This window comes from Chelonia mydas, chromosome 1 (genome assembly GCF_015237465.2).
Source record: "Chelonia mydas isolate rCheMyd1 chromosome 1, rCheMyd1.pri.v2, whole genome shotgun sequence".
Lineage (NCBI taxonomy): Eukaryota > Metazoa > Chordata > Testudines > Cheloniidae > Chelonia > Chelonia mydas.
Window position 1 is genome coordinate 299,823,237 of NC_057849.1, and position 25,572 is coordinate 299,848,808.

At 38.3% G+C, this 25,572-nt stretch overlaps 1 protein-coding gene across 20 annotated transcripts in view; it reads left to right on the top strand.

Moving 5' to 3' along the window:
- Positions 1-25,572, top strand: part of FOXP2 (forkhead box P2) — a 548,879-nt gene that overhangs the window by 440,317 nt on the left and 82,990 nt on the right. The window contains exon 3 of one of the 20 annotated variants that reach the window (XM_043549769.1): positions 12,225-12,295. The exons of the other annotated variants lie outside the window; for them this stretch is intronic. The gene's annotated coding sequence lies outside the window, so the exon portion shown is untranslated. The remainder of the gene's footprint in view (positions 1-12,224; positions 12,296-25,572) is intronic. 20 annotated transcript variants of the gene reach the window in all.

A 25,572-nucleotide genomic window follows, 5' to 3' on the forward strand; every position in this document is an offset into this window, starting at 1 on the left:
TCTACACGAAAAATATGCTTGTTGGCCAGAAAGAATGCTTCCCTGAATATACCATTTGTGCAGAATTTTCATTTCTGGGTATTGTGCCCTCTAGCACAAAAAAGGCATCCTTCATCAAGCTCAAAGGATTTTGGTTCCTGTGCACAGCAAATCCCCAAGCACACTAATCACTGCCCTTGTACCTTTCAGTGAGTTTCTTTTTGACTGCAGACATCTCAGACTACAGCTCTCTGTAGATGCTGTTCTACTGCAGATACTGTTTGCTTTTTGTTTTTTAAGTATCTTTTACTTGGGTGGCCATGTGGCTCTATCCCTGTTGCTGCTCCAGGAGTGTTGCCATAGTACCAGTCTCTGGAAAACTCGGAGAAAGAATCTCACTTTTGTGGCCTCGGTCTTTCCATTTTGCATAAAGTGCTTTGGTGCCTTTGCTCAGCCTTCAGAGAACTGTTATCCTAAGAGATTATTCTGATTGAAATCGTAATGTATTTAAATAAGCAGGGGAGTATTGCATTGCATCTCCTGTGATCTGGGAATTATGGGAGTGCGTTCTTTGCCAGAAGATATTCTTCATGGCTCCAGACCTAGCATGCAAGGAAGACACTATTAGACGCCATCTGAGTCAACTGAGATAGATCCTCACATATGGGCCCTAGCTTGGGTGTCTCATTCCATCCCAATCCTTTCTCTGACAGCTTGACTGCTAACAGGAACACAGGCATGTAGGACTGGAAGGGACTTTTTGGGTCATTGAGTCCAGCCCCATGTATTGCAGACAACCCTGTCATATAACAAGATAATGGCCATAGTCATAAAGTGTCCGAGTGCATATCTTATGTTCTCCTGACCTCTTTGAAGCCATCTACCAGAAGAATTAACATTTTTAGTGGAAAGATTTGCAATATACTGCAAACAGGGCCTCATGGGAGACTTAGTTTTCTCACACAAAAATAAAACCTGCTTGGCTACATTCAGCATGAGAGTCTATCTTGAAGACTAATACCATCTGGATTCATTTGGCAGCTATTTTGGCCTGTCATAAACTAGTCAAAGGTTTGACCCATTGTCTCTGCAGCCCCCATCATCAGGTTCATGCCAGACTTGACACTTAAACCCACCTATTATATGATATTAGTGCTCAAGTTTATTGAATGGAAAGTTGGTTTCTTGGTGGCAGTGACTTCGGCTCATAGACCAAATGAACTCTCAGCCCTTATACCAGATTTTATGAGAAGGTACTTCTACAGACTCACTGGAGATTTTTTTCCAGAGTTGTGTCAGAGTTCCACCTATATGAGCCTATCATGTTGCCCACATTCTTTCCATGCCCTCAATTCTTTCCCATAAGCTTATCATTAAAAGATCCTTGGCGTTCCACTTGAAGCAAATGAAAGCCTTTAGAAAGCTTCCGAACTTCTTGTTACATTTGTTATCAATTTCTTGGGAAATGACTTCACTAAGGGGACTACATCTAAATGGCTTTCTCCTTTTCACATTCTTTTGCCCCGTATGGCCTAAAATTGGAAGATCATGGGAAGGGTCACTCCACCTTGGTGATATTTCTGATTCAGTCATATGTGAAGCAGCTACATGGTGTTCACTCCATACATTGACAAGACATTATTGACTAGATTTAGTTTTCAGGGAGGAATCCCACTTTGGTCTCTCAGTCATGCAGAACATGTTTTCAAAGTAGTGGAGCTCAAACTCTCTGTGCCTTAGACTTTGGTTGCTTTCAAAGTGTCCTTTATATGAGCTAGACAGTTTTTTGCATTTTTGAACCCATCCCACTGGCTGTTAAAGTGATTGTATGATGCTTTTTTTTCCTCCTGCAGATAATAGCTCATCTTCATTAATTAGCCTCTTACAGTTTGTATGGCAACTTCCACCTTCTCTGTATGTTTATATATATCTTCTTACTATATGTTCCATTCTATGCATCCGATGAAGTGGGCTGTAGCCCACGAAAGCTTATGCTCTAATAAATTTGTTAGTCTCCAAGGGGCCACAAATACTCCTGTTCTTTTTGAGAAGTATCTTATCCCTCTCTTTTATTAGATTAAAAAACCTACTTGTTCATATTGTTGGCACTGGCCTTGTTGTTGCTACCTGTTGCAGTTGTTAAGGTTACATTTTCTTTTGGGACATCCCTCAAGCTACTCCCTCTCCTGAAGTGAGAATCCTTCATAGAGGGTATCTTAAGAGAAGGAACAGATACTTTACTTTGTAATTCTGTTTCTCTGAAGATGTCATCTTGCAGATTTCCCACTTACCAATACACCTCTCCATCATATTTAAGAAGAACTTTTTTTTAATCTTACACTTTGATTAATAAGTCGTTTCGCCTTCCACTTCAACTGTTTTGTTTTGTGATTTGTTTACAAAAGTGGGGGCTTCACTTCCCACTCATTCAGAAACAGAGATCTCTAAGGGTAGCTGATTAGAGTCATGGATGGTATTGGTGTAAGTGTGTATGGCTTGTGCCCAGACTGACTACCTCTTCCCTCAGGGACTAAATATCTCATAAAGTTTGAGAAATCCCAGCAATCTTGCTCTAGGGAGGATCATATAGAATATTCAAGGAAGCAGAACTATGAGGTAAGTATTTTTTCCTTCTTCAAGCAGATTAATGTTTGAACAGCAGAATTAAAACCCCATCATAAAAAACTCAGAGACAAAAATGAGAATAGAGAATAGGTGCATGCTTATTTTACGAAGCAATTCATAACAAATTGTAGATTAAACATATTTGTAATAAAAAACAAAATATTCCCTTACCTGGATTGTTAGTGTATGATAAGTTTTATTTTTTAAAATTCAATTTAAAGAATCTAATTTTCACCATTTACAATATATTACCCATTTAGGTTTTTATACTTCACTCACTTCGATTATAAAAATAGTCCTTTCAATTTCACATTTCTTTCCAAGTCATGTTCACTTTCTGGTTCTCATTAAGTCTTTTTTTTTTCTTCCTGGAAGCAGAGAGACCTATACCTCAGTCACTGAGCTCTAATGTTTTCTTTTTTTGCTGTTACAGCAGCTAGCCCTGTGACTCTGAAGAAAGAACAAATTTTAACAAGGAAACTGTAAGAAGTGAGAGAGGAAGGGTTGTAATAATTGTTCATCCATCCAACCCCTGGATTCTGGGCGGTATGAGGAAAGAGGCCTTCAGTAATGTTGCTCTCCCCTACTTCCTCCTCTTTGGGCTTGGATTCTGTGCCTTCAGAGGTTAACGGTCAACATGCAACAGAGTGTGGATGGTGTCATATACAGTCATACCCACATCACCACATCTCATACCTTCTACCTCCGGGTTCTACTGTCTTTAGCTGTTTGCAGCCATTTTTCTTCTCTGTTCTCCCATCTGCTATGCCCTTGTTAAAGTCTGCAGTTGAACGTGGGTTGAGTTCTGTCTCAGCAGAAAGTGTCCTAATGCTATGCTAGAGAATTTGTAAAGCTCACCAGAGTGGTTGCAGATGAACTAGGTCAAGACGTCGCAAGATGCATACTAACAGACTCTATCCATTTGTCATCCTTTCTGTAACACTGTTCCTTTTGGCATCTATTTAAGGGTTAGCTCAATAAGGACCTCATCCATATATTGCCACCTCACCTCTATCTCAGAGGCTTGAATATAGATGTAGATTCCAAGTCTTAAGTCACTGCTCTATCCTTTGGGGTTTCTAGAGGAAGAGCATCAAGTAGCTTTCCAGTGCCCCGAGATGATGTCTCCCTCACAGTGCCATATATAATCAATTACTTTCTGAGCAAGTAGCAATAGAAGGGCTTGCTGGCATATTTCAATCACCAGCTTACCTTACTCTTCCTTTCCTAAGAGTACCTTTCATTTTAGGAAGCCATACTATTCTAATCTGGGACATTTCAAACTTCAAAGGCAATATAGACCCCCCAGAATAATAAAGTGTGAGGTTTCCACTTCAGAGAGATAATTGGAGGTTCCCATCTTCTTCTTAGGCATAAGTCTCCTCATCAGGCATGAATGTACACAGAAGTCCTTTCCATGAACCTGAACTGCACATATCACTGTATGCTGTACGTCAAGCCCTCTGCGCTGCCTTTGTTTTGCCTTGGATTATGTGTATTTTTAATTTTGTTTCTGCCCTTTGTGCTTCTGGCTTTGTTTCCTATTATATTTATGAAACTCTTGGTGGTTGATATATTTTCAATATTAGGCACTGTCCTATTCTATGTAATTTAGCACATCACTGGCAGAGCACACCAGAAAAAAAATCTATTTTTGAAAATTAATAATTAAGTTAGAGAAAAGAGGAAGAGAAGGAAGGAAAGAAAAAAATAAACGTAAAGAAAAGTATCCTGAACTTTGTGAAAGAACAAAAACTCTGTAAAACATGTCAAATGCCTACTGTAAATAAAGCCCTATTAAATGTCATATTCTTCATTTACATTTGTGAGAATGATTCAAGGCAATCATTAGATATAGCCTCTCACTTTAGTTTGTCTTAAAATCTGGTAAAGAGATGCATTAAGACTTTATAGGTACTAGCAGATAGTTCAATATCTAGCTCCACAGCGATTTGACTGACTTCCCATATAAAACTAGTGAGCTGCTAGTTACCTTGTTTCTGCTGAGGCATTCCTACAAAGAGATGTCTACCTGTTGAACAGAGAGAGCTGAGACATCAGCTGGGAAAATCTAGAAGACCACTACATTGTCTTGACCAGCAACATGTTTATTCTGCATTTTAAATTTGATTTCAGCTGTGGACTCTGGTGTGTTGCTATGTATGGTAAGATCACTTCCTGTATTAAGCAATGCTTGCCACATTTTCTGACTCTCAAAATGTTTCTCATGTTGTAGCCTAAAGAAGAGGGGAAATTACTTAGTGGTAATTCAATTTCTCATAGTCTTCCTCACATCTTACCCTATGTTCCCCCCCCCCCTTCATTCTTGAATTTATATTTTATTTTTATTTGAAACTAGGGTTGTCAAGCGATTACAAAAAATAATCATGATTAATTGCACAATTTAAAAAATTTATCGCACCGTTAAACAATAATAGAATACCATGTATTTAAATATTTTTGGATGTTTTCTACATTTTCAAATATATTGATTGCAATTGCAACACAGAATACAAAGTGTACAGTGCTCACTTTATTTTTGTTTACAAGTATATGCGGTATATAAAAACAAAGGAAATAGTATTTTTCAGTTCACCTAATACAAGTACTGTGGTGCAATCTCTTTATCATGAAAGTTGAACTTACAAATGTAGAATTATGTACAAAAAATAACTCCATTCAAAAATAAAACAATGTAAAATTTTAGAGCCTGGAAGTCCACTCAGTCCTACTTCTTGTTCAGCCAATGGCTCAAACAAGTCTGTTTACATTTTCAGAAGATAACGCTGCCTGCTTCTTATTCACAGTGTCACCTGAAAGTGAGAATAGGTGTTCTCATAGCAGTGTTGTAGGCAGCATCACAAGATATTTACGTGCCAGCTGTGCTAAAGATTCATATGTCCCTTCATGCTTCAGCCACCATTCCAGGGGACATGCATCCATGCTGATGATGGGTTCTGATTGATAACAATCCAAAGAAGTGCAGACCGACACGTGTTCATTTTCATTATCTGAGTCAGATACCACCAGGAGAAGGTTGATTTTCTTTTTTGGTGGTTCAGGTTCTGTAGTTTCTACATCGGAGTGTTGCTCTTTTAAGACTTCTGACAACATGCTCAACACCTTGTCCCTCTCAGTTTTTGGAAGTCACTTCAGATTCTTAAACCTTGGGTTGAGTGTTGTAGCTGTCTTTAGAAATCTCTCATTGGTACCTTCTTTGCGTTTTGTCAATGAAAATGTTCTTAAAATGAACAACATGTGCAGGGTCATCATCCGAGACTGCTATAACATTAAATATATGGCAGAATGCAGGTAAAACAGAACAGGGGACATACAATTCTCCCTCAAGGAGTTCAGTCACAAATTTACTGAATGCATTATTTTTTTAACGAGCGTCATCGGCATGGAAGCATGTCCTCTGGAATGGTGGCCAAAGCATGACGGGGCCTACGAATGTTTAGTGTATCTGGTGCATAAATACCTTGCCACGCAGTTGCCAGTTCTCACTTTCTGGTGACATTGTAAATAAGAAGTAGACAGCATTATTTCACATAAATGTAAACAAACTTGTTTTTCTTAGTGATTAGCTGAACAAGAAGTAGGACTGAGTGGACTTGTAGGCTCTGAAGTTTTACATTGTTTTGTTTTTGAGTGCAGTTATGTAACACAAAAATTCTACATTTGTAAGTTGCACTGTCACGTCGAAGAGCTTGCACTACGTTACTTGTATGAGGTGAATTGAAAAATACTGTTTCTTTTGTTTATCATTTTTACATTGCAAATATTTGTAATAAAAATAATATACACTTTGATTTCAATTACAACACAGAATACTATATTAAAATGTAGAAAAACATCCAAAATATATAATAAATTTCAATTGGTATTGTATTGTTTAACAGTGCAATTAAAACTGTGATTAATAGTGATTCATTTTTTTTATTGCAATTCATTTTTTTGAGTTAATTGTGTGTAGAGTTTCCAGTTCAAATGTTGCAGTACTGGTAACCTAAATGTGAAACTGACTAAACAAAAGTGAAAAATTTCTGAACGGACAAGTGCAAAATTGTAAACAGGCAACACAGAAAGAGAAATGTATATTGGACTTTAAAAAATATTTAAGTAATAATGTATTGGGTGATCTTTTGTTACGAATGTTAGGAAAATAAAGTTCTTTATTTTTTAAGTTGTTGGTGTCTTTTTAACTCAGATTCTGAGGTATATAATGTACAACTGAAAATGTTTCGTAGATGGATAGATTTTTAGTGCCGGAAGGGACCGTCATTATGATCATCTTGCGAAACACAGGATCTAGAACCTCACTCATTAATTCCTTCACCAATACCACAACATCTGTTTAAGCTATAGCATATCTTTTAGAAAGAGAACCAGTCTCAATTTAAAGATTTAAGGTGATGGAGAAACTGCCATGTCTCCAGGCAAGTGGTTCCAATGGCTAATTACCCTCACTGTTAAAAAAAAAAGTGTGCTTTATTTCTGGTCTGCGTTTGTCTAGCTTCAGTTTCCAGACACTGAATTTCGTTAAACTTTCAAAATGTTGAGACAAAGAATAATGGCAAAATTCCAATCAACAAATCAGATGTACTACAACTATTGAGTGCACCGTTACTCAACTTTCTAAAGCTGGAGATTCACTTTGTCAGCAAGTGGAACTAGGAAGATTAAACTACAAAATATCTATCGCTGTATCTATAGCTAATTCTTAGTTACAATGTAAGCATTGTGATATGTGTCATAATTACATGACATCACATATTGATTGATCTTCATGATACAAACTTCCAGTGCAATGTTAGGGTATCAGCATGTGACTGCTTTGTCATTCAGTACAATCTCCTTTCCCCGCAGAACACAGGCTTCTGAATAGAAGGGGAGGGTATTTCTCCCCTTTCATCATATCTTCTATAAGCTAAACCAGGCTCCTGGAGTGGAAGTGTTCCTTCATTTTTTCCCTGAATCCACCCACATATTGGTTGCTATAATAGTAGGGAGCGATCCTGGTGACTACTGTCTGGTAGTTCCCACACATGTCAGGAAGCATGAGAATCATTCCTGTGATCAATATTTTGCTTGCTGTTCGCAAGCAATAGGAGCTCTGATAAAACACATGAGTTCTGTAAGAGTCTTATGCAGGTCTAGATTCACAGACTGAGTACCACTGATCAAATGCACAAAAGTTAAGAGGCGAGGTTGTTTCTTTCCCAACCATTTATTAAAGTTACGGTTTCCAAGATGAGCAAAGAAAGAACTGTAATCACTGAGCTTCCATTCATTTCAATTGTACAAGTTTTTCAAAAGTTGGCTGCAGAAGCACCAAGTTGGGATTGTCCAAAGCATTTTAACTCTTAATAGACTCTAAGAAACAGAGTTCCAAGCTGCTGTTAAGGAATGTCAGTAACTTTTGACATCACCTTCCAGGACCTGACCAGTAAAAGCATGTTTGATTACTTTAATTGATGTATTAAACATGCACATGTATTTTAACAATATTTGCATCTTATGATATGCTTCATAACAACTTGTCAAAGCATCATCAGTTAAACATTTATATTACAAGTGTACTTTGTGATGTTTGTAATAAACTGTAAAGAATTACCTTTCCTTCAGCTTTCAGAGTAGCAGCCGTGTTAGTCTGTATTCGCAAAAAGAAAAGGAGTACTTGTGGCACCTTAGAGACTAACCAATTTATTTGAGCATACGCTTTCGTGAGCTACAGCTCACTTCATTCATAAATCTAAATAATGCATTTCTAAGCTCTACCTTAATTTAAAGTATTACCATGGTTCCAGTTAAATCTGATGCACTGTCTTAATTGATGGTGGCCATCATGTTTCAAAAGGTGCTTTCCATCTGCTTTTTAGGTTAATTTGCTTGTCCAGTAGTAGCTCTGGATAATTTTAATTAATCTGTAAATATTTACAAAATAATCTGTTTAAATTTTGGAATTTCAACCTCATATGTGCTACTCTCAGCCAAAGTGATCTGGATTGACATTGTTAATGATTTCCATTAATGATATCTGATGATGTATATTGTTTGTTGTACATGGCCATTGCATAGGTAATGCAATGATTATCCTTGATTAAAGTTTTTAAAACTATATTTTTTTCCGTAAATCAGCCAGTTCACTCTGTTCAATATACCATTCCACACATTATATTGAATCAATTTCCATTAAGCTAAGTTTAGAGGAAATTTCTTCTTCATAAGGATTACAATTGAGATGGTCTTTATGTTCTGTCTGGCCAGCTAGCTAAACTCATATCATTCATATATATATATTACACTGTTATATCTAAGTATGGAATGTGTGGAGTTGAATGACTATCCAATATTGAAAGACTGCCATATACCCTAGTTGTCATTTATCAGAAAGTAATATGTATCATGATTACTATCAGCCATATTTCAGTTTTGGGGACATCAGTGTTTTTACGTAAGTTTTGGTGAAAAAAGCTGTGTAGTTATATCAGACATGTAAGCTATATTTTTCACTATGATTTTGATTTTACAGTGGCTGCCATTTAAAAGTGATTTTACTAGGACTTACCATATCACCATATTGAAGAGAATACACCGTTTTTTCCTCTTCTAAACACTAGGAAATACTACCAGTACTCTCTCTTACAGTGATGGTAACTCTGTTGACAAAGGACAAGGTTTTAATTATCAGAAGCCACTGTATGTCTATAAATATCTACAGTAGATGTATTTGTATCTGTACTGAAACCTAAACATACTTACCTACTTATGCTAAACTATGCAGTGATTGCAGTATGAGTTAATTAATATAAACAAGCAAATTTCTGACTTATGTAGCACAGCATCATGTTGAAATTTTGCACTGGTGCTTTAAATAGGAAGTTAGTTAAAAGGGACAGGTAGGGGATTTGTGGGTGTGCGTTTGAGAGAGGGAGAGGAAGAAAGTGCTGTTCATTAGTTTCTGTGAGTTTCCTTCAGTGGATAGTTGATTAGGGAGATTGAATGTGCTATGATAGAATAAATTGATTGCATTACTTGTATTCTTCATTTGTTATTAATTGCACCTAAAGAAAACCATAGTCAACAGGTGGTGATGACGTCGTCATATCTTTATGCCTACAGTTGTAACCTTTTGTTTTTACTCTGGCTGACTGACTGGAGCAAATTTTAGGTCCTTATGCCTGAGATAGTCATTTACACCTGTACAAAGTGGATATAACACTGTACTATTCTGATTTGGTAGCTCTTTTCATCATTTGCGCACCGATATAAATGACTACACCAGGTGCAAGATAGCAGGGAGTCAAACTCAGGTTCTCTCTCTCTCTCTCTCTCTCTCTCTCTCTTTTTTAATTTACTGCTTATGAACAGATCTAGACTAATTGCCCTGGAGACTGAAGTCTTCTATCGCCAGAACAGATACAGTACAAGTAGCAGCAGTCCAAGCTTCTCTACAGAGCCAAGTAAGCTCTGCATACACCATCTCACCATCAGGGAGGAGAGAACAATTCATTCCATGTCAACTCATTTCTTAGCCTCACCGCCATGGGTGCACAATGCCAGTTAGCTCGAGATTTTGATGGTGTTTTTTGGTGATGTGGATATCTGGACTTGAAATTACTGATTCCACACAGACTTACAGGTCTTCATCAGACTTTCAATTCGCTGTAACCTAAATAGGATTTGAATCACTGGTGACCCAAAGGTGAAATACTGTATATTACATTACAAATGTTGTAGCCATCGTATTTGCCATTCTGTTAGGTTGTCATCTTAGTTTTGGTAAGTTTTTGTATCACTGAGAATATTAAAAATATCTAAAATACAGGAAGCCTATTTTTGGAAAGAATGTAGTTGCTTTTGTTCAGTGATGTTTGTGTGTGTGTTGGTGTGTTGCCTTTCAAATTGCCTATATGCTTATTTTCTCTTGCAAAGCATTTGACAATTTCTGAGGTTTATTTTATGCACTAGTGTTACTGGGTAAAATTTTCAAAAGCTTATAAGCAACAGGGCTGAGCCCTGTTTTCAAAAGTGACTATGTTAATGGGACTTAGACTCCTCCTCAGACACTTTGGCACTTTTGAATATTTTACCCTTGAGCTTCTTTAGCTATGACTTTGCTTCACCTAGCTTTTGTATCAAAGAAATATTGTTATGTCTAGGTAGACAGTTTCGTAGTTTGCTTCCTATTCTGAAATCCATTATAATCTCACAGGAATGGAGTATATATAGTTATATGTACATTGCAATGGGAATTTGTCTTTAAGTTTGCTCAAAATGTGAGAGATTCCATCTTTTGCTGTTGAAAACTGTAACTCTTCATTCTACTCATATCTGTTGATTTTTCACATATGTCCAATATATATGGTATATGTGCATTTATTATTACTCTACTGTTTGAGGTTTCTGTGGCTTGAACTGATTTATCTGCATTCCCTTTGTGATGGGTTTTGCTATGATATTTATGCAGTTAAAAACATGTTCAGAAGGTGCGTATGTATGTGATGTCTGTTTATGTACACAGATATACACACAAAAATATATGTATATAAACACACATACATATTGTATATGGTCATGTAGTGAGACGGAGTGGCCTTCCACTTACTGGGGGGCAGGGAGGTGGCACCGCTAACCCACTACAGGTCAAGATATGTAGCTGATAAATTTACAGTGACATTTATCATGTATCTTTGACCAACTTACTGGTCTCTGCCCACTAACCCATCTTCATATTTTTATACTGCTGCATCTGAGCTGCTTCTAACATCTGTCATTTTAAAAAGAAAGTAATTTCCCACAATAGTACTTTCTATTTCCTCCTTCCTGTGTGATTTTTCCCCAGAACTGTACTGGCTTGAGTGTGAGGAATGGCAGTATTCAGTCCTGAAGCAATGAGAAATCTGGTATCTTGCTATATATCACGGCTCGCAATAGAATCTTTATACCACAGGGAAGAGAAAATTTTAGCTGTCTTTTGGAACACACATTACTTGTTTCAGGCCTGGAAGATTCAGATTTAATAGAACTTAAAATTAATATAGAAATTCATACAAAGAACTGTTTTAAGTAATTTTGATTTTTCTAACATTTATAATTTCATCTCTCTTTGAGGCATGTAGTGTTGGATTCAGGATAATTTTAAAAATTAGCTTTACAAGTGGAAAGGTATGAAAAATAGTACCAATCACATCTTTAAAACTCTCTAAAATATTCCTAAAGTCTTTGTTCTGTTAAATAAATGTCACATAAAGAATAGGTGATATGGTGTGGTACAAAGGTTTTATCCCACTTGTATTTGGGATGTCCTGCATAATTTACATATGGCTTCACTATTTGTGAATAATATGGCAACCCCAGACTTGTGCCAATGAAACCATCATACCATCACATCATGTATTATATGCAAAACACACACACACATAGCAGAGTTGAGCGTAATGCTGAAAAACTGTTTCCTGAAGGCTTGAAAAGTGACCAAAAATTAAGGTCACGATGCCAGCCTTGAGGAAAATAGTTCTTATAAATTAAACTCTACTCAACCCCCACTCACCTTAAAAATGTCTTTTAATGTGCTGCAGCTTCAGTTACTCTTTGCTGAAGCTTCTCTATTTTAGCTTACAGGGTCATGTGACCTCAGCCCATAGCAGTGTTTCAACAGTAATAGCGACAGCCATCTTGGATAAATGTAAGTGAATTTTTTCCTCATTACTACAGTTTCTGTCCCTCACATTCACTTTAACATTTTGCTTTTACTCTGATTATAGTTAGAATACCAGGTAGCACTTCTATTTTGTGTCCAATAGTGTGGGTGACACAAAGTAATAGAGAGCAATTTTTTTTTGGCCTTATATGTGCCGCAGCATCAGAATTACCTTGTGCTTTTGTGATATCTCAATTTTCAATCATGGTGGTCATGCAAACTTTATTTTACCAAAAGATAGCTTGTCAGTAGTTTGTGGTGTCAAAAACTGTTGGTCTGCCAAGAGAGAAATAATATAAAAATACTTCAGGTTATATGACCTTGTTTTAGCCAGTTCAATACAAGGATAAAATGTATGACCATATATGTAAATATCTCTCTAAGAAAATACATCTTTAACTAAACCAGCTTCATAATTTCAATTTCATTCAGATTCAACCTTAAGTCTAATAATTCATTCTCAAGTTTGGCTGTGCATTCATTTAGGCATTTCATAAATCAGGGTATGGAAATAGAGAAGTAAATATTCTATCTATATAGCGGTGATAACCCAAACCATAATAATCTCAGACACTTTATCCAAACGCACAATGTGGAGAATGAAGACCATTTGCCCGTTATTAATTCTTGTGGAATATCAAATACAACAGATGTCATTAAAAAGTCAACATTTATCAACAGTTTTGCATTGGTGATAATGTTGATGGTGACTACTCTATAATCCCAGTTTGGGTTGAAGAGAATTGAAATAACACTAGTGACTGGGACCATTGTGTCTGGTACAATATTTGCCGTTGAAATATCGGTATTTATAAGCAGTTGCTTGAGAGTGGTATCTGAGCTTGCACTTAGATCAGTATTTAGTCCTGTATTGGCCTGCACATGGTTTCATCATTTATGAATAGTGTAGCAATCCCAAACTCAATGAAACCATCCAACTGTCTCATCACGTTATATATATCATAAACACACACATATAGCAGAGTTGAGGTAAATGAATTTACTCCTGTGTTTAAAATATGAGCCATAAGTGTGTGGTAACTTTTTATATTAATGATAATATTTTCTTCTATGTGACCCCAAAGAGCTAAAAAAAAATTGCTGAGCATACCCAGCCTCTTTCCTTGGGTGGGATGCAATGAACTGCAAAGCTGATGTGAACAGCAGCTGAAAAGTTGTAGTTACATCTAACACCAGCAAAAATGAAAGCTCCCTCCCTTCAGATATCTGTCCTGCAAACATATCATTCTAACACTGATAGGGGCAATCTCAGTGCATTGCCTGCATCAAAATTCAGACCCGTAGTTATCTTAAAAATCGCTAGAGTTCAGATGTACTTGCTGTATTAACTATCCAGTAACTTCTAGTAACTGTATTGCTGTATTAACTATCCAGTAATGGATGCTATACCATATCATATTCAATAGGATCTAGAAGCTGCCTGGGTGGAAAAATGTATATTGAAATCATCCCATGGTTATCTTGAATTCCTATATGTATCAAATTCTAACATACCATAAAGGGTGGGCATAGCTGTCAACTAGATGTGGAAATCACATAGTAAAATAAATTGGGTGCACGCAATTTATTCTGTTTGACCAAATCTGTATGAATGAAAAAAAAATTAAGTTGGCCACAGATTACTAAAACACAGCAAGAATAATTTTAATCATGCAAAATAATTGCAAAGAATTCTCTAAGGAGGTAGGATTATTGGGAGAACCTGTACAAAATTTGGGAGGCAGTAACCTCAAGGGCAAACTCGTCTGTAATAATTACAGTGAATCTTAGCTTCATTTAATCCCAAAAGAAGAGAAGATTTTCGTGACCTAACGTATTTGTCATTGCAAAGCAGAGTTCATGAATGACCTTACAAACCACATAAGATATAAATAGGGCCTTTTGGTTTTGGTTTTATTTAATTTTTCACAGGAATTATTACAATAAAAACAGGTGAAAAATCAGTGGAAAAAACTATTAATAAAGTTTCTGGGTAAATATCAAGGTTTATTTTGGTGAACAGAAGGACAGTAGATGAATCAGTAGATTAATGCTTTGAATGAAATTCAATGAGGTTTGCTGCAGAACTAAAACAGAACTCAAAACACAATGCCACCTCGGAGTTTAAGAAAGCAATATATCTCTGATCCCCAAATAAAACTTTTCATTTGAATAAACAGTTTACTGTTTTAGACTTAGAACTATTAGCCTATAAATATTTACATTTAATAATTGGGCCACACCCTTTGCAGCGCATACACTCAACTTCATCCTTTTCTCCTTTCTCTTTTGAATACTTCCTTGTGTTCTGAAATGTATTCTGATACAGATTTTCATTTTCTTCTCATGTTAGTGTGTCAGATCTTTAAACTGTTATCTGCCAACAGCTTGAAATGTGTACATGGTGGGCATGAGATTCATCAGTATGTTCAGATGCACATGCACTTCAGAGTTTGTGTGTGTGCCTGTTTGTTTATTGTGTGTATTTTCTAGACTAATACATAGCCTTACTTCAACAGGCAGCTCTGCATATACGCACAGACTAATGCAGTATCGTAATACATATATCTCAGGCAATGTATTGTATTTTCCTATTAAAACAAGTTATTTTTATATATTTGAATTAAACAAAATAAGGTGAAAATCAGAAAAAAACTAATAATACTTTTTGTAAATCCCAGAATTTTTTCGGTAAAAATTGGTTTAAACGGAAAACAAAGGGGCGTGGATATAGATATATACAGATATATACAAATCAACAGGGTGTTTGTGCTTATATAGCTATATAAAATATAAAGTGTTAATTTGTGAGATCATTCATGAACTAAGCCTTACAGTGATAAATATATCAGATCAAGAAAATCACTATATACTTACATGTAATCAAAGACCATTATTCAATGGAGCTCTATTCCAGTGTAGATCCAGTTGCAGACTCAGCCCCATATGTGTTCACCTTGTGATGTGTAGCTTCTCTGGCATCTCCATTACATTTCACTATATGACCCTACTCTGTAAAATTTGGCAGCTAAAGAATTAACCCAGACTGATAACTGTCTTAGCCTTGCAGCAATAAACAATGTCAGGAAATAATACTAATACCATGAAGACGTGATTCTAATTGTCTTGTTTAAACAAGGCTATCATCTGTATTCTGGTATGTATATAAACACTTTAGGCTATCTTTGTACTGTTCATAAATAGTTAAACTAAAAGTGCATCCTTAAATATGTCAAGCATTTGTTTTTCTCTTTAACACATAGGCTATTGCATATGGGATATATATATTGCTGCTACTTTAACATTAGGGTTTGTGTATCTTTCATAATGCCTTAGTACATGGAGCAGAAACTCTGAAGCACAGTAAAAATGAATTTGTGAATAAGATCTATAGAAAGACTGTGTGAGTAAAAGCTCAGATATAACTAAATAAAAACAGCCAGCCTCAAAGTTTTGAAGATACACAAACTATAGTTGCTCAGAAATTCTCAGTGTGTTAATATAACTAGTTAGGCAGTGTGTACAACCAGATAGACTTATGGTGACCATAACTGTTACCAGTCTAGCAAAGTGATTTGCATGCCATTTAAAAAAAATGAACTATGAATTTTTAGGTATAACTGTGTTTATAATTGTCATTTTAACCTCTAGTGTAATAATACACATTTTCACCAGTATGTAGGCTAAGCTACAGTTGGTGATCTTGCAGGGATGTTTTGTCTAAATTCTACAGAAACAGGATCTTTAATGGAGTGGCAGTACTATATTTATGGTGTCCCAAAGTTTTAAATCACTGATTATATTATGGGATTTCATAACCCTTAATGTTAAATTTTAAACATTTAAATTTTGACATTCTTGGTACAGAGAAGGCAGAACAACATCTTGATGGTTATAGAAATACGTTTGTCTATCACCTGGGATTTCCAAACATTACCAATGCGCTGCTTTATTGACCATAATGGATCTCCACAGCTGGCAAGTTGTGCAGTAAGGCTATTTTAAAGCTTCACTCCTGTGTTGCACATTACTACAAGAGTTGTAAATTTGACTTGTCCTGAAACCTCTTTCATAAACAATGCCTAGTGGAGTAAAACAGCATGAATCTGCCAATGATTATGGACATGGTTTTTCAGAAAAGCTCTCAGTGGCATCAGTTCTCCTCTTCTGAAAGTCAGGCCTTGTGTCATCATCTTATTAAGTATTAGCAGAAATGTGGTGTTACATCCTTCAAACCCTTACATCTGAAACAAGGAAAGTATGTTTTCATGCTTTCATACATAAACTGTGGTGAAAATTACATCAGGATATGGTTCATTAAGCAAACTATCTTCGAGTGTGGCTTTGGTCATTGAAATAAGGTTGTCATTCATCAGTCCCAATAGCGAATGGCTGTGGCCTCATTGCTGGGCAAAGAAAAAAAAAGTATGTAAGTGCCCTCTGACTCTGCCCAAAAGAATAGTTAATTTGCCAATCTGTTATCTGTTCACGTGCCACACTAACTGATACCAGCCGTTATCCATGTCTTTTGTGTCCCTGTCTGCTCCTGAATCCATCTTCCTCCTCTCCCTACAATCCTTCTCTAATTTCTTCCAACTTGTTACCTTTATTTAACATGTGTATAGCATTTATGGGGGGTTATAGAGAGAATAACAGCCATAGTCCCTTCACTGAAGAGCTAACAATTTAGATTCTGGTACTAAACTGCTTATCCCTTCACTCTCCCAGTACTTCAAACTCACCATTTACTTTGTATCATTCTATTTTTCTTGTCTTTACAATTTCTTCTATACCCTCTATACCATCCTGGAACTGAGTCCAGTTGTCAGAGGGAACTAATACACAATACAAAACCCCTTAAAATTACCTAAAATAGTATTCACGTTTGCATTATAATACAGTACAAGCCCTGCAAACTCAAAGCAGGGGGTGGGAGAAGGTTTTATATAGACTGGTGGGAAAGGGTCCCCCCCTTCCTCAGGAATTGGGAGGGGGCTGGCTAGGAGAGAGGTAGGGGAAGGCCTCGGAAAGAGGTAGGGGAAGGCATCAAGTGAGCTGTTGGGCAGGCCAGGGGGACTCAGATAAGCCGTTTGCCCCTGTGGACCTGGGAGAGGGTATATAAACCCTGCCCCTCTAGCCTGAGCCCCTCTCCCATGTGATTAGCAGGTCTTACCCTTCCATCCCTGAGATTAGCATAAAACTAGGGTTGTTGTTGTTGTTTTTGATTGCTGCAGACATTGCTTTAGTTGCGTTATTTGGGACTGGGGAGAAATTTTTTTCTCTCACAACCAGATCGGCTGGCTCGGGTCAGGTTTCTTTGCCTGCCACACAGCAACTCAGGGACTCAGTGGGGTAGGCCAGAAGATTAGGTTCAAGATGTCATAACTTAGCAGGTGACAGGTGTCCAGTGCAGATACTTGTTCCATAGGGTGTCTGGTTCCATGATAAACCAGAGTTGGCAGTGAATTTAAGGGGAAGCTAAGCTGGGGAATGAGGTTGGCGCTCCTAATGTCTGGTACAGCCCCTTAACCCACATCCAAGGGGAAGGCAGTAGAGTCCCACCAACAGGCTGGGGAGCTGATAGCAGCCCTTCACCAGGTGCAAATGATTAAGGAAGAAATGATGACTTGCCCTAAATGAGTTCCTGCCAATTAGTTCACAGATGAGTTAAGTTAATAAATTTCCAGCCTAATTCAACCACATCCCTTCCATCATGTCTTTATTTCTGCATGTCCAGGACATGTCAAGAGCCTATATCTGAGCATCTGCCAGGGCTAGCAGTAGTGGCTGTCCCACTGGAAAGTTCCTGTTGTAGCCCAGATACAAGATATTGGGCCTTAAGGGCATAAATAGAACAACAATGAACATTGCTCATCTTTGTACCTCAGACCCAAATAATACCAGCTACTGACACATTTGGAAAGTTAAAGGTAGTCCTGGTGGAACTGGATTAGAGGGCAGAATGAGGATGAGGCTGTCAAAGATGCCTGCAGTTTATCACATGGCTCAGTAATTTTTTACACAGACGTTGCCACCGATTGTGTGTATTAATGTGCTGTGTGCTCTAATAATGTAATATTTAAGGTAATACTCTTGTACATACTTATGTCCAGATCCTGCAATTAAGATCCAGTGGCGGAGTCAGTATCTTAGGAACCAGCCTTGCTGCTATTGAAGTCAATGGTAAAACTCTCACTGATATCAGTTTGAATTGGATCAGGCACTTAGATACAAATGTTTAGCATCTTGTATTAGTGTGTGTACTCCTTTTTGTATGCCAGAATTCATCACTATCAGTTGTAAGAACAGTACACAAAAAATGTAGTTAAACAACATATTATAGAGAAAGCATGGTAAGAGTGATAGCAATAAGCATGTATGAGTGTCCAGGTTTCAGAGTAGCAGCCATGTTAGTCTGTATCCGCAGAAAGAAAAGGAGGACTTGTGGCACCTTAGAGACTAACAAATTTATTTGAGCATGAAAGCTTTCATGCTCAAATAAATTTGTTAGTCTCTAAGGTGCCACAAGTCCTCCTTTTCTTTTTATGAGTGTACAGTAATTATTACGTTAATATTTCAGTAATTTTGTCATTACCAGCGTTGCTTCATTAATTTCCTCTTACTAAATTGCACTATTACTTTTTAATGCAATTAAATACATAGTGCCAGAAAACTGGCCGCCATGTTTATGTCAGCATATGAAAAGAATCAGTTTTGAATCTATTTAGAAATAGCTGAATCAGTAGTGCACATGTCTACACTCTAAATACAACAATTTTAATGGGAAATTAAACGGTTTACAGTATTTCAAAGAAAGTAGATCCAATACGCTATGAAATAATATTTGAACTTCATTAAGAGAATTGCAGGATAGATTCAATGAAAACCTTTAAACGGCAAAATTCTACATAAGAAACCCAACAAAATAACAGGTTTCAGAGTAGCAGCCGTGTTAGTCTGTATCTGCAAAAAGAACAGGAGTACTTGTGGCACCTTAGAGACTAACAGATTTATTTGAGCATAAGCTTTGGTCGGCTACAGCCCACTTCATAGATTCTATGCATCTGATGAAGTGGGCTGTAGCCCACAAAAGCTTATGCTCAAATAAATTTGTTAGTCTCTAAGGTGCCACAAGCACAACAAAATAAGAAAATCGTTAGAATTGTTAATACAACTCTGTGGCCCCAGTCCTGCAAAGAGTTATGCACATACTTCAAGTTTACATTATTGAGTAGTCATTAGAATTACTCTTATACATATAGTTAAAAACATGCATGGTTCATTGCCAGATTAGAGGTTTTAATTGTGTTTCTCTAAGAAATGGCGTGCAAGGTGTAATAAATGACTATCGAGGTAATTTATTTTCCCCCCAAAAAACCATATTTAATCTTTTATATATGTGTAGTGACAGACTTATTAAAATGCACACTAGTACAAGAGATGTTATATAAAAAGTTTAAGGTAATAAAGATATACTGGACCAATATGATACTGAAATTGCTGTAAGTGTACAAAAATGAAGAAAATACTTCACACAACACATGGTCAACCTATGAAGCTTATTAACAGAGGATGTGGTGAAGACCAAAATATAAGAGGATTAAAAAAAGAATTAGATAAATTCATGGAGGATAGGTCCATCAATGGCTATTAGCCAAGATAGTCAGGGATGCAACCCTATGCCCTGGGTGTCCGTAGCCTCTGACTGTGAGAAGCTGGGAGTGGATGATGGGATAAATTACTCAATGATTTCCTGTTGTCTGGCTATACCAATAAAAGGACAGAAGACATTTGACATGGGTTTAATCAGGCCACAACTTTATTATGAGACGTCTGGGACTACCCGGCAGATAAAAGTGTACAGTGCAGGTAACCCCATGTTTATTCCATATAGGTTCCTCCAGCAAATCCATTGCCGGGACCTTACCATCCATCCCCCCCCCTCGCAGGAGGGTTAAGGTGGGCTAAAGAATGGGGAGTTGGCTCCCTGCCGTACCAATCATAGGAGTCCCCAACCACTTCCCATTTATTCCTTTAACGAACACCACTTTTAAGTCCTTTTCCAAGCCATTTATCCAGTCACTGTATCACTTTTTCCTATGGAGTACCTGCACTGGACATCCACCCTACACGTAAATAATGAGTTGCGACATACTTCCTGCTACCCTTCCTGCCACGCATGAACAAAGCCTTTCCTGAACACACTGTGGGGAAAGTGAAAAAAAAAAAAAAACAACTGCACCTAGGCCAATCTGGTAGTAAAGGAAAAATTCCTTCCCAACCTCCCTAAAAAAGAGGCAGCCAGTGCAATGCCCACAGCAGGTCTTGTCCAAACCTGGTATTTTACCACCTAAAGGGGAGGGAGGGTGGGTCTTGCCTCAGCCTGCTAAAAGGGAGGCTTCAAGCAAAGGGCTGCCCCTTGGAAACCCTTCATTCCTAGGACCATGCTGACCCCTTTACAGCAGTTTTCATCTCCCACCCTCCGGCCATAAAGCACCGTTCCCTTCGTTCAGCCAGCCAGTCAAATCCCCCATTCCCTCACTCCCACTCCCGCTTAAAGGTGTGGTGCGGTCATTCTGTTCATTCCCTCTGAACTGAAGCATGTGGCATTGGTCGCTGTTGGAAGACAGGATACTGGGCTAAAAGGACCATTAGGCTGACCCATTCTTATGTTCTAATATGCTACATGGCTCTGTATGTTTCATCCTGTAAATGTTGCAGGATGAATTAGATAAAATGAAGGTAATCTTCTAACTTTACTTAAAGATTCATACTTAAAATGAGTGATTTTACAGCATATATTTTTCTGTTTATGTGCTTGTTGCAAATGTGTGATGACAGCTTTATATTCTGTGTCATTTCTGAACTAGAATTTTTCATGTTGTTGGGATAGTCCCTTACCTCATATTTATGATTTTTACAGTTATTTTGACATCTCAGAACATTAGTATATCATTAAAATGATAAAAGGGAAAAAAATCAAATGCATATCACATTCGAAGTTTTGAACTTAAGTGTTTCCTATCTCTACCTTAATCAGTGTGTCACCAGAACCTGTTTCCTGACATCAAATGTTTGTATGCTTGTAACTTATTTATGTGCTTGTAACTTAAGTTAATACTTGTAGTCTATTTCTGAGTCAGTAGATCACTAAAATTCTTTGCAATTTACTGCTGCTGCGGTGATTGTATGAAAATACTGTACGTGCTTAAATTAGTTTGTGTGTTTCAGCAGCTTAATTATGGGGCTATCCCATCAAGAATAAGTTCAGTCCTGCTCCCATTGTAGTCAGTGGTTTCCTGTTCATTTCGATGTGAGCTGAATCAGGTCTACTGTCTGTGTTTTGGAAAGCCTCTTGCCACAGCTGATGGTGATGTGGGAACGTGCTATTTCGGGTCAACTGGTAAAGGGTTGTGAGGATTTCAGCAGCTTTATACACTCTGTCACCTAATCACTGGAAAGTGAAGCCCTGATCTGTAGTTTAAAAGGACAGTGAACTTGCCTCTGTACACAGTATTGTAAGACTATGATTAGAATACTGTATCAGGCTCTTACATCCTGCAAGAATGATGTGGAAATACTGAAGAGTGTTCAGAGGAGGGGTAAAAAATGATCAGGGACTTGAAAACAAACCTAACAATGTGAGGCTGAAGGAGTTCAACTTATTTAGTTTGTCAAAAAGAAGGTTGAGAAGTGATTTGATCACGGTGTATAGATACTTACACCTGGCAAAGAAATATGATGCTTGGGGGCTTTTTTATTGTGCTGCCAAACGCATAACCAGATCCAGGAGCTGGAAGCTGAATTTCTTCGAGTAGTGTCTTTCTGGGTACTCCATTTCAGGTGTGCATGCACCCATCCACCGGTTTAGTCTCAGCGCTCCCAGGCCCAGTGCGCAAGGTGGCCATGGCCCCAGCGCCAGCCGCCCCAAGTCCTGCGGAAGGTCGGCCATCCCCAGCCCCAGCCGGCGTGGGCCAGGGCATTGCACCGGGAACTGCAGGAGGCGGTCTGGGGGCAGATCGTGGGCAGGGCCACACCAGGGTTTTTGGGGATGCACAGCCTCCCCCAGCCTATGATATCCACCGCCCCGAGGTAGAGCAATTGTGCATATGCAGTGAAATGTGTTTGCACAAATCGGGTATTTTCACAAGACATGGGCAGATAAGTGCTTAATTGATTATGTGTGTGCATGCAAACACTTGGTTGCATGTAGACAAGATGGGTAAGATTCTCACATCTTGTAAGAATTGCAGCCTGGGAGAGGGGATACTAAGGTGGTTTTAAGTCACCTTTGTACCTTCCTGATCCTGGGCTGCTCCAGGGTCTGGAGCTGCCTCTGAGTTCAACTTAATAGTCTTGCCAGCTTCCCTAGGCTGCCCCGTTCGTGGCAGCACTACTCAGAATCTCTGCAGCTCTGTGTGATACAGCCCAGCATGGACACACACCTCTCACTTCCCAGTTTACCCTGCACCAGGGCTTGTGGGTGGTCCTTGGAAGGCAGCCTTATGGAATCTTCCCGTGGCCAGAACTGGGGATTTTAGAGTCTTTTTGAGCCATGCCAGTCCTTTTACTTAATGTAAAGAGGCCAGAGCAGGAGCGAGGCTCTCACCCTGGGCAATGTGTTTTTCAGCTTTGAATGCATATTTGTTTCAGTTGATGAAGAAATCCAATGTGGGTTAAATGTGCAGAAATGTATTCCATCAGAAAATGTTAAATTTTTTTTAATCAAATCCAGAAATTTCCAGTGAAACATTCCCTTGATTGGAAATGAGCTTTTAAAAAGTGAGATACAAGTTTGAGAAGAAAAAGTTAGCTTTGAAAAAACAGGCATCAGTTTGGGGTCCTGATTCAGAATAGTATTGTTCCAGTGTCATGCAAGTTCAACTCCCACTGAAATCATGAAAGCTGGATGATGGAATCTCACATCGATGTTGATGTACGAGAATTCAGCAAACCCTATATGTGAATACATATACGTGAGATGGGACTAATGCGAAAACTGCAAACATGGTGAGACAGACAAGATTGTCCACGACCATTGCAGGCTGTCATATCCATCCTTTGTCCTGTTCATGTTTTTCACATAAGGTGTTAATGCACCTTGCTTGAACCTGGTTACTGGTGATATGGCAAATCTGCCACCACCTTGCTCTGTTGTGGGCTGTTGTTTCCCAGTTGCTGAGGTCAATTTGACATGCTTTCAAGTTTGACTACAGTGTGTCTATATCATTTGTATGGGCCACCATGAGAAAGGGCACCTAGATTTAGCTGACCATAATATATGGCCTTGGGTATTCTTGAGTCGACGATATGAAAATGCCCAGACCAACACAGCTGAGCTTTTATGGATGTGCTTTGAATGCCAGACATCTGACAATGATGAAACTGGAGTAACACTGTGGTTAATCAGGCGCTAGAACTTACTAGCCAAAGGATAGAATCATAGAATATCAGGGTTGGAAGGGACCTCAGGAGGTCATCTAGTCCAACCCCCTGCTCAAAGCAGGACCAATCCCCAACTAAATCATCCCAGCCAGGGATTTGTCAAGCCTGACCTTAAAAACTTCTAAGGAAGGAGATTCCACCACCTCCCTAGGTAACGCATTCCAGTGTTTCACCACCCTCCTAGTGAAAAAGTTTTTCCTAATATCCAACCTAAACCTCCCCCAGTGCAACTTGAGACCATTACTCCGCGTTCTGTCATCTGCTACCACTGAGAACAGTCTAGATCCATTCTCTTTGGAACCCCCTTTCAGGTAGTCGAAAGCAGCTATCAAATCCCCCCTCGTTCTTCTCTTCCGCAGACTAAACAGTCCCAGTTCCCTCAGCGTCTCCTCATAAGTCATGTGTTCCAATCCCCTAATCATTTTTGTTGCCCTCCGCTGGACTCTTTCCAATTTTTCCACATCCTTTTTGTAGTGTGGGGCCCAAAACTGGACACAGTACTCCAGATGAGGCCTCACCAATGTCGAATAGAAGGGAGCGATCACGTCCCTCCATCTGCTGGCAATGCCCCTACTTATACATCCCAAAATGCCATTGGCCTTCTTGGCAACAATGGCACACTGTTGACTGATATCCAGCTTCTCGTCCACTGTAACCCCTAGGTCCTTTTCTGCAGAACTGCTGCCGAGCCATTCGGTCCCTAGTCTGTAGCGGTGCATGGGATTCTTTCGTCCTAAGTGCAGGACTCTGTACTTGTCCTTGTTGAACCTCATCAGATTTCTTTTGGCCCAATCCTCTAATTTGTCTAGGTCCCTCTGTATTCTATCCGTACCCTCCAGCGTATCTACCTCTCCTCCCAGTTTAATGTCATTGCACTATAAACTATATAGATAACTATATCTGGTACATTTATCCATCAATATTGTTTTTGCTTTTGTCTCATCACATTTTCTCACCCTCCAAATTTGACAACATGGGATGTGCAAAAAAACATTACAAATACATACTCAGCAGAAAAGTTGTGTTAACATTATTAAAAAGCTATCAGTATAGTTTTAACAGCTCATTACTCTATGGCCTATCAAATGAATGGCTAAAGAGATACCAATAATTTTATCCATCCTGTTTTACCGCTTATTTGACATTTAATCTAGAAATAGGTGAGATATAATTTAAATACTATCATAAATTCTGTATGCACTAAAGATCCATTATTCCAGTTTCCTCATGTCCAAGTAACCCCACTTTTCCATTATATACCCAAAAGGAGCATGAACAATAAAAGTGCTGACAAATTATTCCAAACTCTGCAGCAGTATTTGTCAAACTTAAACTATTCAGAAACTCTTATGAAATTACTATAGCAACTACACATTTACATAGCAGCTCACACACAAAAAAATTCCCAGGCTTGCCAACTGTCATGTGTTTCCTAGGATTGTCCCACTATTACCTCCACATTCCATTTAAATTATTCTATGGGAGCAGTGTTTTCTCGGGTTTGTTTAATCTGTGCCTGCTGCTACCACTGGAGTAGAGGGCATTGATCTGACTGCTAAGAAACCAGTTGGTGACAGCCTCCTCTTCTTGTTCTCCTTGTCATCAGCTTTCCCACACTCACTGTACTCATTTTTTTTATTATTTTTATATTTTGGTCTCAGGGAGGATCTATACTTAGAATCATAGAATATCAGGGTTGGAAGGGACCTCAGGAAGTCATCTAGTCCAATACCCTGCTCAAAGCAGGACCAATCCCCAATTAAATCATCCCAGCCAGGGTTTTGTCAAGCCTGACCTTAAAAACCTCTAAGGAAGGA